This window comes from Taudactylus pleione, unplaced genomic scaffold, assembly GCF_031769625.1.
Source record: "Taudactylus pleione unplaced genomic scaffold, aTauple2 ptg000095l, whole genome shotgun sequence".
NCBI classification, from domain to species: domain Eukaryota; kingdom Metazoa; phylum Chordata; class Amphibia; order Anura; family Myobatrachidae; genus Taudactylus; species Taudactylus pleione.
Window position 1 is genome coordinate 2,111,453 of NW_028284497.1, and position 15,445 is coordinate 2,126,897.

Genomic DNA, 15,445 nt, shown 5'->3' on the forward strand with positions numbered 1-15,445 from the left:
TTTGCTATGTCAGGATCCAAGGGTTGTCAAGATCTTACAATTGGATCAATACATTTTGGTGACCATGCTGGATCCTAGGCTTAAGTCATATATTGTGTCTTTCTTCCCAGTGGACACAGATCTGAAGAGATGCAAAGAGCTGTTGATAAGGAAATTGTCAGCTCAAGGGGCACGTGATGCAGCGATGGCTCCTCCTTCAGTTTTTCCAGCAAGTGCGGCTGCCAGGAAAAACGAAACTAAAAGAATTGGTCTAAAAGAATTGCCTACAATTAATGAAACCTCTACCGTAACTCCATCTGATATGGTCACCATTCAAATAATGGTTGAGGACTATTTTAATGATAGCATCCAAATTGGCATGTCAGACAGTCTGTTTCACTACTGGCAGGAAAAAAAGGCAACTTGGAGGCTTTTGCACAAGCTGGCTTTGCAAAATCTCAGAAAGAGTGTACTCAGAAAGAGTTTTCAGCACAGTCGGGAATCTTGTCAGCGATAGGCATAGGAGGCTACTTCCTCAAAATGTGGAAAAGATGGTGGATCAAAATGAACTACAAATTTCACGAGGAAGACATTTATTGCCAATTACATCCAAAAATTACAGAGGCACCTGGGGCTGTAATGGGTGAACCTGGTAGCTTGCTCACAATTGCATGTGGGGCTTCTTCCTATCAGTTTATGCTTCCCTGGAATTCTTAAACAATGAATAAGAACCTTGCCCCCAGGCTGCAGAACTATTACAATATACAGTGATGTTCTGGATCCTATTCATTTTGTACTTGTTTAGCAGTGCTTCTCCAAAGGCTAACGGGGCACAATTCTTTGCCAGTCACCCCTGAATGAAGGTTTGGGCTTTGCTGATAGTGAGTGAGTTTTCTCTCCCATACTCTTGACATCACTGACCAAGTGTACAGAACATGTTGAACAAGAGTAGCAATGATGACTGGCTCATCTTTGGCCTCCCTTTTCATTTTGAGGCACATTAGCACCATCGTAGTTACTTCAAACTTGACTCTGGTTATTTTCTTGTAAAACCAAAGGGGTTAATAGGGATGTGCTCCAAATATGGATAGCTTTTGTAAAATCCAAATTGGGAAATGGACCTGGACTGGGTGCAGGTAAGTCCTTGTGAGCAGTTTCCTGATATAGGAACGAGGCTGCTCGCAGGGGGTACTTGTTCATTAATGTCTCTGCCTTTGCTGGGTGATGCGGAGGATGGAGAACACAGGAAAAAGGGAACTAAACTGCACCGGGTATGCAGAGTGTGGCTATGGAGATGCTGAGGTATGGGAACCTGGTACCATGCTGACTTGGAATGCTGGTGGAGGAAGCTCTGTAATGTAGATCAGGTAGTGGCAGACACTGTAACTGAGAAGAGCAGAGCACTGGCAGTGGCACTATGAACTGAAGCTGGCAGCAAACGAATTCACCAACTAAACACTGCAACTGGGACACTGGAGGTAAACGAGACAAGGAGCACAGAGAACTAGCACACAGATTAGCTGTGTAAAACTCCCAGGAGGCCCTTAAGTACACAATGCTAGAGCTGGATAGGCTGTCAGAGCCCATGTGAATCATTCAGATTGGATTGGCTCCTTCCTGACATGTGACCAAATCTAAGATGGCGACGCCCAGCACCCGGCAGTGTTTGCACAGACTCCCAGCCACAGCAGATCCAACATGCCAGAGACCCAGCGCTGCTTCTCAGGGACCTTCAGCAGAGTGCGATAACAACCAGCAGGCTGCACTCCTGCCAGACGGACCCCGCTAGAGTGCCTGGACAGGCAAGTCCCGGACCCCCGCAGTCCCCTAGAGTGGCAGGTGACAGCTTTGGCCAGTCAAGTTCCACAGCATTATATCAGACAGTGTAAGGATAGTCACATTGGCCAAATGTTTCTTGTACCATTTCTCAAGCACTATGAACAGTTGGGAAGGAATCGGTATGAAATACCACCGGCTGCATGGCCAGCGGTTCGATTCCCGGCAGCGCCTGGCCGACAACAGCAGAGTTCCCGGCAGCGGAAGCCCGACAGCACTGGAAATCCCAATCGTGGATAGGTAAGTACTAACTAACATAACCCCCTAACCCTAACTCTCCTTAGGGGTGCATAACCCTAACCTCCCCCCCAAGTGCCTAACCCTAATCACCCCTCTAAGTGCCTAACCCTAACCCCCCTTTCCCCGCTGCCTAAACCTAAGTCCCCCGGGGTGGTGCCTAACTCTAAGTCCCCCCCGGGGGTGCCTAACCCTCCCTCCCCCTAGCCTAACCCTAACCCTCCCGGGGGGTGGGGTGCCTAACCCTAAGTCCCCTCCGGGTGCCCTAAACCTAACCCTCCTCCCCGCAGCAGCGCCCGGCATCCCTTCGATCGGGATGCCGGGCGCAGGTCTCCCGGCGTCGCCGAAATGTCAGGCGTCTACATCTAGACGCCTGGCATTTCATCCCTCACCAGTATATGACAGTCGGGAAGCCGGCTGCCGGTATTAAGGCAGCCGGCTTTCCCAATTGTATACCGTTGGGAAACACTATCTAGCAAGACTTGGAATGGTTTAACATTGACATAAACAGGCATAATTGAAGCGGGACAAATTAAATCATGCGAGATCCCAGAATTTCCTTTTGTGAGCGAGTTCTTCACTGACTTCACTGACTCTATAAAAATAATAAAAATATTAATATATATATAAATATATATATATATATATATATGTTTATTTTCACTCAGAAAAAAAATATATACACTGTATATTAATATATATATATAGCAAGATCTTAAAAGGGCCCCCCAGAGGTATATATATATATATATATATATATATATATATATTTGTGTTTTGTTGTTGATTATAACTACCTGTTTTTAACATATACTTATTAAAAGTTATATTTTAACATAGGCAGAGTGCCCCTGATCAGAAAATACCTTCCTCCTTTTTAAACTCAAACTTGCCTCCTACTCTCAGGGAGCACCTCCACCCAATGAATCCCAGTGCTCATTGACTATCTCTTCCCCTTTTTCCTCTGGATTAAATCTATATTCCCTTTCACATAGACACACATACTAGGATTAATTTAATCAGATGCTAATAAACCTACTAGTATGTCATTGAATTGTGAGGACATACAAACTGCACACATGGAGAGTCTGGTTGAAATCAAATAGATTATCCCAGTACTTTGGGAGGCAGCAATGCTAACCAATGTGCTACCATGACTGTACCACTGTGCTGTCCATATATGTATACATAAATGAGAGCTTGTTTATATATAGGTGTGTAAAGTAGCTTGGTACTTTTTTATATAATATAGGTGTGTAAAGTAGCTTGGTACTTTTTTATATATAGGTGTGCAAAGTAGTTAAATAATCTAAATATGCAGACATTATTATTTATTTGCCTCTTCCACCTAGTTAGCCCAATTCAGTTAAAGGTATACCAAAGGTCTCCTGTTTGAAAACATTAGTAAAAATGTTCCCCTGTTGTGTATCATTTCACATATTGTTCTGTGGAGGATATACAGCAATTATATTTTGTTGGTAAGGGATGGCAATGACAATTTATACATTTATGTCAGGTTTTGACAATGAACATTTCAAATTTATCTTAATCTAAATAATAAGCGAGAAAGTGTGTTTGTCTGTTTATGCATGGCCAGAGTTATGGACCTAGCTCCACCAAATTTGGCAGGACCACACACTGTCACACAATCCCTAAAAATAGGAACACTCTTAAATTACACAGGTTCCGGGGCTGGCTCAAGTGGAAATTGGCAGTCTGCCAAAAACCTGTGTTATAGCTACAAAAGTATTCTTTGAACCCCACAGTCTGAGCAAGTGTCACACTTTATGACTCATGCAAGTCATATTAAATCCAGAGTTAAGGTGCGTATACACTGGGCGATAAAGTGGACGACTGAACGATGTTATCGTTCAGTCGTCCACTTTATCGTCCATTTTTAAGCCCAAAAAGATGAACGATGACGACGACGCGCGTTCCCGCGGGTTGTTCGTCATCATCGTTCATCGGGCTGACATGCAGGCCAACCTGACGATCTCGTCAGGTTGCTGCATGTCAGGGAATGGGGGAGAGAGCTCGGCGCTGAACGATATCGTTAATGATATCGTTCAGCGGCTGTGCTCAATGTCATGAACGACATTGAGCACAGCCTGCTGGGGACACACTACACGATATCGCTCAGGGAGCATATCGTGTAGTGTGTATGCACCATAATATTTTTAAAATAACCATATATATTACAAAAAGATTAAAGTACTCCCGTACCTGCGCACGTATTGGTTCTATAAAGAAACCCTGATACGTCCATCTTAACTTGCCTGACTGTGAGTTTGGGTATGCCCACCACCTTTTCCTTTGCTATTGACAACATTTCTGGATATATTAAGAATTCCACTTCTATAATCAGTCACATAGAGGATAAAGAAACCTTTTTTGGTGTTACATACTCCGTTTTATACGTGAGTATGGTATGTCAATTGTATAATGAGGATTTAAAGGAGAAGACAATTTCTTAGAGGATTACTCAGACATACTACACCATTGGTTTTTTCTTTGTTTTTCTTTTTTCCTTTTCCTGAGGACAACTTTATATGTAAACCGGTATTCGAAAATCAAGACCACCCATAGGATTGAATTTCTACTGGGATTGAACTAAAATAAGTGACATTTTTTATTCCTATTTTTGATTTATGACACTGTGTTTTATATTGTGTTTTATACTGCATTTTTATTGATTAGTTTTCCAGCTGTGCACAGGTTCGGGAGTACTTTAATCTTTGTGTGGTATTCTGTAATCTGGAGGTGGATGATCTCCTATTTTAGTACTCCGCAACTGCTGCTGCTTGTGTGCGCAGCTTAAACCCTCTACCATTTTGTTTATATTGTTTAACCATATATATTAGTCAGCCCCCTAGTTTGCATGCAAGGACATAACTTGAACTTTGGGAGCCACATAGCAAGATCTTAAAAGGGCCCCCCAGAGGTAAAAAAACACATACATTTGTCCCCACACAGAGCCAATTCATGTTATGCTACTCAGAGCCCATTCAGATTATGCCACAAAGTAGTATCCCTAATACACATTATGCCAAGCACTAGTAGTGCCCATTATACATTATGCCACACAGTAATGCCCCTTCCACTCCACAGTAATGCCCCTTACACATTCTTCCACACAGTAATGCCCCTTACAGATTATGAAAAATAGTAGTATTGCCCCCTATAACATTATTTCACACAATAGTAGTAGCCCTTACATATTATACCACACAGTAATGCCCCTTATAACATTATGCCACACAGTAATGCCCCTTACACATTATGCCCACCCACAGCAGATCATCTCCCCGTGTACCTCCGGCAGCTTCTCGCCACCCCCTGTGTACCATCAGCAGCCAGCAGGTGTGGATTTGGAGTTGGGCTACCAGCTAATTACAGCTAGGCATCGGCAGGCAGTGGCAGACAGGACAGACAGTGCCTGTGCAATTTGAATCTGGCGCCAGTCATGAACCAAGCTCATGGACTGGCAGCCAGTTAGGAACAACCACTGCTGATTGGCTGCCAGTCCATGAATTCTAATTGCCGTGCAACCTCCATATATGCCTGCCAGTGAATCAGCTGTAATCAGCTGGCAGGCCGGCACCAAATCATCACCGCTTCCACCTGGGCCCCCATCAGCGGCCCTGACTGGACCGGCACACCTTGTGTGCATGACTGGGTGCAGGGGGGGTGGTGGATCACAGAGGCAACTCGGGCACCATAGAAGCCACACCCCTTGCACCTACGGAAGTTACACCACTGTCTGCATGCATGTTAGCAAACAGTGGGGTCCTTTTCAGGTTCAATGGAATGTGATAAGCAAGGACAATGTAAACAAATAAAGGCTGCAGGTGTACTTCAGGGTCCAGTTTTCAACGGGTATCCCATCTAGTATAATATTCAGGTAGTAATGTCAGTGAATGTTAACTCATACTATCATTTTGCTAATTGTCATCAATATACAATCATTATAAAATATTCCATATATTAAATGTTTAAGGATACATACATACTGTGCTCAGAAGAAATCTTTTTCCCAATTAGCTGGTCACAGTAATATTAATGATCTGTTTTGAGACATAAACAAGGCCATAGGGATATCATATTTATAGAACATGGTAACATAAACACTATATAAATGGAAATGATCATTAATATGTTAACACATGAATAAAAATCCGAGCATGACAAATGGAGCAAATTGTTTAATTAACTGATACTTACTGTACAGTAGCCTGTTTTTCTGGTTTAGTGAGCGTAATGGTGGTGAGTGTAATGTGTATTTTATGTGTTACTTATTACTTTTTGTGATTTACTATCACAGATTAATGTAGATTCTTTATAAATGCATATTATACTAAACTCAGTTTAAACACATAGATAAATCCATAGTGTATGTGCATACTGTTTACACTATGCCTGTGTTCTCATTCAATTAAGTAACTGGAATATACTGTAGGTAATTTTCAATTGTAAACATAAGTTTCCTGGTATGTGGTGATGTTTAGCAGCCTATGTAATAGAATAGAAAATAATTTTACCCCTTAATCTATAGATGAAACATTTTGAGAATTGCACAGCTTCCACCAATTTCCACATCCTTGGATTTAACAATCATCAAGACTTCAAAATTATATTATTTATTCTTCTCTTGTTCATCTATATTATTATTTGCTTCGAGAACATACTGATTATTTCATTGGTGTCCATCAGTACTTGCCTCCAAACACCCATGTACTTTATGCTCAAGAGTCTGTCCGCATGTGATCTAATCTATGTCACAAATTTGGTTCCCAAAATGCTGCATGACCTTATATCAAAACAGGCCACTATCTCTATTCTTGGATGTATTATCCAGCTACAAATATATTCCACGACAGGGAACACAATATCGTTGCACTACGCACTAATGTCTTATGACAGATATACAGCAATTTCTAACCCACTGCGTTATTCTTCAGTCATTGACATAAGGTTTTGTTTTCGCTGGGTTGTTTCATTTTGGGTGACATCTTTTACATTTGCAATTATAATCTCTTTCTTTCTGAGTCAGTTGGTATTTTGTGATGGTAATGCAATTGATCATTTACATTGTGACTTAAATCCTATGGTGGAACTTGCTTCCTCTGACACAAGACTTCTTCTCCTAGTCACAGCATTGTTCAGCAGTGTAATACTTTTAGTAACTCTCCTTTTTGTCTTGTTTAGCTATATTTTCATCATATACACTATTCTTAAAATACCAACAGTTTCAGGCCGAAGGAAAGCCTTCTCCACTTGCAGCTCTCATCTCTTTGTGGTTACTATTGCATATGGCCTAATTCTCAGTGTGTACATGCTACCTAGCAGAGCAACTACACCTGAAGTCAACAAAGATTTTTCATTAATGTATTTTTTTATTATTCCATTGATTAATCCCATAATATATACTTTGAAAAATGAGGACATTCACAAAGCATTTCAAATAAAAATCAACCAGATTAAAAGATTTTTTTGATTTGTAACAGTTTTCATTAGCGATTTATGGATTTGTTGAGTATAACATGTACCCAGCTATTTATTGATTTTAATAAAGGTTTTCCTAAAAGCAACCAGTTTAACTTTTTTTATACAGTAATAACTTTTTTATCATTAAATATAAAAGTAAATTAATCCTCAGCCCCCATAACCTGGTTGGACTATTTCAGTAGTCCTCTGCCCCTGCAAATACATTGTTGATATTAAATTGAAGACATTTTTTTCCATATTCTCTATATAATCAAGTTGGTACAGTATGTACCATAAGGAGAATTTTGAATGTATGACCAGGGCTGCCATCAGAAATGATGGGGCCCGGGACTGACAAAAAAGGCAGGGCCCCCACCCATTCTCCCTCAGTCCCATCAACTGTATCCATTGTCTGAAATGGACTACATATCCATCAAAATGGCCTGGCCTGGATCTGGGAGAAAGGACACAGACACACACCCATACACTTAACTTACATATCTCGCTCCTTCTTCTGTCTCAGCCTCTATGCACCGGACACTGGTTCCTCATACTACCCGCCCATCGCAGCTCCTCTCTCTCATTTAGCAGCGCGGCATGATGTCACACCGCACTTAGTTCAGTGTAAAATAATTTTTTTTTATTGGGGGTATGGTAGTGGGCAGAGCGGCCAATGCAGGAGGGCGGCGCGGCTGGGTGAGAAGTGACTCACAATGAGTCACTTACTCACTAGCTGTATTGTGCAGTGGGGGGGGGAGGCCCAGCCGGGGGGATAGCGGTGGGTACTGGAACTGGTAGGAGTGGCCTGGATCCCCCCCTCTTGGCCTTTCACTGCAGGGGGATAGTGGCAGGCGGGCACGCGGGCAGCAGCAGATGTCGAGCAGGCCTCCCGAGTGTTCGGGCTTGGGACTCCAGTCCCCACAGTCCCCCCTGATGGTGGCCCTGTGTATGATAACAGAAATTATGTATCCTATATTCCAATAATCCACTATAAGCAATCAAAGTTTGCTGAATCTACATGCATGTTCACCTGGATGCACTGTAAGCTATGCACTTTTTCTGTAAAGCCTTAAAAATAACATACTATAAACCCAAACTTAAGCAATATAGGTAGGAAATGTAGAAATAGTTTGTAAATTCTGCAAAAAATATTTATGAAAAACGGTTTAATCGTATGGGACAGCAATATAAATGCCAGGGCCGTAACTAGGGTAGCCTCTCCTGTGCCATGGCACAGGGCACTGCAGGACAGAGGGAGCTGTTTGGGCCTGTCAATGTTCATGTTTATTATGATTCTCACTTGTAGCTTCCTCTTCTTTTATCCCCAGCATCTCCTGGTTGCCCCTATCTCTTCCCTGGCCCTTCCCCATCATGCCATGGCCCTTTTTCAGGTACACTTTCTTATGTCCCTATTTAAAACATGGGGGGGCGCCAATGCTCTCCCTAAAAAGTCTAGTTACGGCTCTGGTGAATGCATTTTTCTTTTTACTTTAGTATTGAACCCACATGCAGAAATAAAATCTCATGTTGTAATGTGTGATAATAAATGGATGAGGATTTACATTTTTGGTCATCCCTTTCTTAATCCACTGTATAATTTGTTATACCTCTATTATAAACTTTGAATGTTCTGCCAAGTGCAGCTCTTGTCTTCAGATTTCAGGTGCTACTGCTGGGGGGAGGGCTACTGTTTTAATTAAACTCCAAGATGAGAGCTCATTGAGGATGTTTCAAATTCCTTTTACACCCCCCTCCCCCACCAAATTACTTGTTTATTAGATGTTATTGGCAGTGCCAAACCATCCATAGGAGAAATGACATTAATGGGCACACAAATTCTAATGCAATGCAAATTAACAAAGCAAGGAAATGATTCATAAAATTATATATTGAAGATTAATTTTGATTATATCTCTGCAAAAATATACTTTCATTCCAATTATATAATTCAACAAAGGTCACAACTTTAATTAAGGATTAACATTTTTGTTCTTATTTTGTTAACAGGCTGATATAAAATTAAATATACAATATTAATTACTGTGTGGGACTATCCCTAAGCTTTATGAGTACCATTGTTCACCTTTAATTGTGCTGACAGAAGTACTTCCGGTAGGCAGAGCTTTGAGAAGGTGCTATGTGAAGGCTCACTTGCAAACTTCAAAATAGCAATGTCTATTAAAGGTAAAAAAAACGAGTGGTTTGCATGAAAAAATAAATTCTTGTGTAGTCAAGCCAGGTAAGTCCTTCTCACACTAAGGTTGTACTTATGCTGTTAATTCACAGCTCTGCAGTAGTCGTGATAAGTAATGGGGCCAGCAGTACAGTACAGCCATGAATTAACAGCATAAGAATTTATTTTTTATGCAAACCACTCATTTTTGCCATCAATAGACAATGCTATATTGGAATTTCCAAGAATTTAATGCTTACCCTCACCCTTCCACTTCCTACCCTCTTGTGACCCATCCTTTTCCCTATCTATTCTGATTAACACATATGTGCCTAAAATCATACTATTGTATTGCTATCATTAATTATTTATTATATTTTATACTTTTATCATATTACTGTTATATCATTGAATATCTTAATTTATCAGGTTTCAATAAATTGTGATTGATAATTATGTTTGTTTACATTCATATGACAGATTCTCTCTGATTGTTTACCATATTTGCATATATGAGATTATTGAGAATGCACACACACTGCATGATATTGCAAAATTGAGGCCAAGATTTTCGGTATTGATGGACAGATAGGATAATTGAAAGAATGCGTCTCTGGATGTTTTCTAACAGTTTTATTGGTAAAAACGCTAAAATGATCGTTCATACACACTATACAATAAATGAGGCCGATCACCTGATTATTGACAAATCGGCCCAATAATTGTATAGTGTGTACCTAGCTTTAGACCCTCATTGATATAAAAGCAGAAATAGCACACTCATTAACAAGAACATTAAAGTGCAAGCATATAAAAATTAATGCTGTTTGTACTAAAGTACAGTGGTTCGTTTCTGAGTTACCTGCACAAAGAGTAAGTAGAATGTGTCACATGTGTGTGTGTGTGTAACATTTTATTACATTGCTTACAATGTACCAAGGATTGTGCTTTTCAACTAAAGGCATAAAATGCATTCTGTTGCAAACAATTAATTATATAGCTATAATTACCCTTGAGCCCTGTTCCTTTGTATTGAAATTATGATTTCAGTTTATAATGAGATCACTTCTGAAAAAAAAACAACATTATTTACAATAAGCCCCTAATCAACTTTTAATTATTGAACCACACCTAGGAATGTACACTGTATTTGCTTTTAAGAAAACCAATATTCTTTTTCTAAGAAGCAAAAAAAGTAATTTAGGTAAATGTGACAAGAAGTGTCACAATAAAGAATAGTTATGAAATATATAAATAAAATGTTAATCATAATAACACTATAATATGTATATTGATTGCATTTTAAATTCAGTACACTGTTAGAAATAATGAAAAATATTCACTGCAATGAAGTTAAACTTGCTTGGAAAAGGGAGCTAAAAATTGCTTCAAATTGTTTGGACAAACCATTTAAAAGTTTAAAAAATTCATAGTAAATTATTAAACTTTGGATAGACTGAAAAATCAGACTAGAAAATATATTTTATCCAGGCAAAAACCACCTTAGAGGTGGTTTTTGCATGGAGAAATCAGGGAATGCTCCCTGTAAATGTTTCCTCTGCAACCTTTGGTGCTCTATGGCATAATGTGAACTGGGGACAATGTGTGGCAAAATATGAACTGAGGCATTACAATGTGGCATAACTGTGCACTGTGGGCACTGTGTCGAACAAAATAAACCTGGGGTACTGTGTAGCATGATGTGAATTAAGGATGCTGTCATGTGGTTAATATGAACTGAGGCACTGTTTAATAATGTGAACTGGAGGAACTACAATGTAATGAACATGGAAACTTTGGATCACAATGTGACCAGGTGCACTGTAATGTGGAGTAGCTTGATCTGGGGCACAACAATGTTGCATTAAAGGAATTAGGTCACTGTGACATAATGTGAACTGCAGGCACATTGGCATAATGTGAACTGGGGAAATTATAATATGGCATAATGTGAATGCGGGTCACTACAATGTGGAATAATGTGAACTGGGTGAACTACATTGTGATATACTATGAACTGGGGCACTGTGTGGCATAATGTGATCTAAAGCACTACTATGAGGAATACATTAACCAGTCATGCAGCAACAGGTTCTACTGAGTATTTTGAAGCCCCCATCCTTGTTATTGTGTCATGATGAGAAGTGATCACTGTGACCTTTAGCTACATCTTGAGATGGGCACGACAATACCTGTTCATCCACTTGAATTTAAGTGTAATTCCTTGTTACTCAAAGCATGATGTTAGTGTAGGACTTGCAGGAATTTGAGAACCTGTGACATACTGTAGGATGCAAGCTTACATATTTTGATCAAAAGTGAGGAAAAGTGCTGACAATAACAGTGTTCTTGTTTGGTATAGTTACCTTGATGGAGCTGCTACACATAAGTGCCACAAATGACAGCACAAGGGGCTCACAGCACTCTTAAGCAGTGGCAGATCTACACTTTTGGGGCCTTGAAGCTTGAACTATTATGGGGGCACCTTTGCAAACAGCAACAATAGGGCAACATCCAACAAGGTCCAAAAGGCCCTGCTATTCTTACAAGGACATTGAGGCCCAAATTGTGGAGATGTAGAAACCCCCCCAGAAAGTTAGACTGTTGATAGATTGACGTAGAAACCCCCCAGAGAGTGAGACTCTGTAGATTGATAGATAGATGAAGAATCCCCCCAGAGAGTGAGACTCTGTAGATTGATAGATAAATGTAGAAACCCCCCAGAGAGTGGGACACTGTAGATACTGTAGATAGATAGATAGATAGATAGATGTACAAATCCCCCAGAGAGTGAGACTGTATATATATAGATGTATAAATCCCTCAGAGAGTTAGACACTGTAGATAGATAGATAGATGATAGATAGATAGATAGATAGATAGATGTAGAAACCCAGCAGAGAGTGAGACACTGTAGATACAGTATATAGATGTACAGCCATGGCCAAAAGTTTTGAGATTGACACAAATATTAGTTTTCACAAAGTTTGCTGCTTCAGTGTTTTTAGACCTTTTTGTCAGATGTTACTATGGTATACTGAAGTAAAATTACAAACATTTCATAAGTGTCAAAGGTCTTTTATTGACAATTACATTAAGTTTATGCAAAGAGTCAATATTTGCAGTGAAACTTCTTTTTCAAGTCCTCTGCAATTTGCCCTGGCATGCTGTCAATCAACTTCTTGGCCACATACTGACTGATGGCCACTCATTCTTGCCTAATCAATGCTTGGATTTTGTAAAAATGTGTGGGTTTTTGTTTGTCCACCTGCCTCTTGAGGATTGACCACAAGTTTTCAATGGGATTAAGGTCTGGGGAGTTTCCTGGCCATGGACCCAAAATTTCAATGTTTTGTTCCCCGAGCCACTTAGTTATAACTTCTGACTTATGGCAAGGTGCTCCATCATGCTGGAAAAGTAATTGTTCGTCACCAAACTGTTCTTGGATGGTTGGGAGAAGTTGCTCTTGGAGGATGTTTTGATTCCATTCTTTATTCATGGCTATGTTCTTAGGTAAAATTGTGAGTAAGCCCACTCCCTTCGCTGAGAAGCAACCCCACGCATGAATAGTCTCAGGATGCTTTACTGTTGGCATGAGAGGATGACAGGGGCCCTGTAGCTTAAGCTTCATTAGTTACACAGTAAATCTACCTCTTCTCTTAATTATATTAATTTAGATATGATAAACCTAATGCATCTGGTTGGCAGGCTATATTCATTAGACAGCAGCCACATTTTAGACCAGATCCTGTCTTATTTTCCAGCAGTGAAAGCAGAAGTTGTTCATACAGGTTGAGTCTCCCATATCCAAATATTCCGAAATACGGAATATTCCGAAATACGGAATATTTTCAGCATGACTGAGATAATGAAACCTTTGATTTTTGATGGTTTAATGTACATAAACTTTGTCTAAGGCACAAATTAATAAAAATATTGTATAAAATAACCTTCAGGCTGTGTGTATAGGGTGTATATGAAACATAAATGAATTTCATGTATGTACACAAACTTTTTTTAATGCACAAAATTCTAAAAAATATTGTATAAAATGACCTACAGGCTGTGTGTAAAAGGTGTATATAACACTTAAATGCATTCTGTGTGTATATTGGGTCCCATTCCCAAGACATTTCATTATAATATGCAAATATTCCAAAATAAGGAATATTCCGATATCCAAAATACCCCTGGTCCCAAGCATTTTGGATATGGGAGACTCAACCTGTACTTGGTTTCCATCAAGGTAACATACTCTGTAGCTGGTGAGTCTTCCCTCTTCTGTTATTATAATCAGCAGTCAGACAGGAGTATGTTTTTTCAACACATCATGTTCTTCTAATTTATAAAAGCCTATCTTGAAAGAATGCTACACTATTTATATCTGTAAAGCTAATGTTGTATAACAGGAATAATTCCTAGTATTTCTCCAATGAAGTCCTTTCTCTGATTCTACTATTTTATTAATAAGAGACAGACATCCTCAGGAAGTGATTTGCCTGACATTTTAATAAACCAATGATGCCAAGAAAAAACAAACAAGCAAACAATAACCCTGACTTAATCCAATCAGACTTTAACATAGATGAGGATGACCTCATTCCCATAACAATATGGGAATGAGGTCAAAAGTCTTTCAATCTCCAAGAACTGCAATTTCCAGATTGGGACAATAAGCAGACAAACTGAAACAATGTTCAGAAGAGATAATCACTTGCCAGCGAACTATCATGGTTCAGTTGCAGAAAGGTGGGGAGGATCACGATAATAGGGCAAAGAGACACAATCTACAAATAAAAGGGATCATGGAGGAGTTAAGCTGGGTACACACTGGCAGATATATTGGCCAATCAATTGATCGGCCAATATATCGGGTGCCCGTCAGCCAATGTTTACCAGCGATATGTATGTGAATGACGTCTTTCACAGACATATCGCGTCGTCTGTGCTGCACAGCCGATGCCCAATATATCTGCAGATATATTGGAGCATCGTGCTGTGTGCATAGGCAGTCAGCTGACTGCCCATTTACTTGCAGCGGCTGTCACGGGGGGGGGGGGGGAGTGACATGCCTCCGGCCAGCGGGACCCATCCCTTTCCAACACACAGAACACAGATGATGGTTGGTCAGTGTGTATGAACAACCATCATTGCAGATATAGCTGCAGATCACTCAATCTGCAGATATATCTGTTTAGTGTGTACCCAGCTTTATAGATTAGCCACTTATAACTGTATATGAAACAATTGTTCAAACAAATCTCCCCAATTTCTCTGAAGAACCACTTCCTCCTAGATAAATAACATTCTTTACATTACCTTGTCTTGGCCCTTAGCATCCTATCATTCAGTATGAAACTAGTAGGCTTTTTGCATAGAGAAGATCTTATTTTCATTTCATGGAATCCATTTAATACATAGCCTTGATCATGAATTATGGTCTAGAGCACAGGTTCTCAAACTTGATCCTCAGTACCCCAAACAGTGCATGTTTTCCAGGTCTCCTCACAGAAAAACAAGTGAGATAATTCGCCTCACCTGTGAATCTTTTAAAATGTGTCAGTGAGTAATGAATACACCTGCTGGGTCACCTGGAAAATGTGAACCGTTTGTGGTCCCGAGGACCAAGCTTGAGAACCACTGGTCTAGAGCCAAATGGAAGGAGTTTAATGCCTGCAATAAACCATTGAAAACATGGATGGTGACCATGTGTGTCTGCCACTTCACTTTTGACAT